Source organism: Leptonychotes weddellii, unplaced genomic scaffold (genome assembly GCF_054177405.1).
Source record: "Leptonychotes weddellii isolate Sample4059 unplaced genomic scaffold, ASM5417740v2 HiC_scaffold_84106, whole genome shotgun sequence".
Lineage (NCBI taxonomy): Eukaryota > Metazoa > Chordata > Mammalia > Carnivora > Phocidae > Leptonychotes > Leptonychotes weddellii.
Genome location: NW_028054970.1, coordinates 1 through 399, shown reverse-complemented (window position 1 = coordinate 399; position 399 = coordinate 1). Strand labels below are relative to the sequence as shown.

The window sequence follows — 399 nt, the reverse complement described above, 5'->3', positions numbered from 1 at the left end:
ACTTAGTAAAGCGCCACTTCTTGGAGATGTGGATCTTCTGGCGGCCAGGGAACTTGAACTTGGCCCTGCGTAGGGCCTCAATCACATGCTCCTTGTTCTGCAGCTTGGTACGGATGGACGTGATGACTTGGCCAATGTGGACCTTGGCTACTGTGCCCTGGGGCTTTCCAAAGGCACCCCGCATACCTGTCTGCAGCCTGGATTGGAGATAGCATGAGGTCAGACCTCAGTGTCCACTGGAAAGAGCTGTCTCCAAGGTCCCTTAGGGCAACCCATACAATCAACAGGCTGCATACACTACCAAGGAGGCTACTGTTTGCAGCCATGGCACACTGGGCCCCCATGGACAAAGAGCACAGTCGGCTTAATTGGCTGCAGAGTGTACACAAATATTTATTT

The 399-nt window shown here is 52.9% G+C and overlaps 1 non-coding gene across 1 annotated transcript; it reads right to left on the bottom strand.

Moving 5' to 3' along the window:
* Positions 1-244: 244 nt before the first annotated feature.
* Positions 245-378, bottom strand: LOC145719938 (small nucleolar RNA SNORA70). Its single transcript, XR_014142689.1, has one exon. It is a non-coding gene; the product is annotated as a small nucleolar RNA SNORA70 (small nucleolar RNA).
* Positions 379-399: the final 21 nt, after the last annotated feature.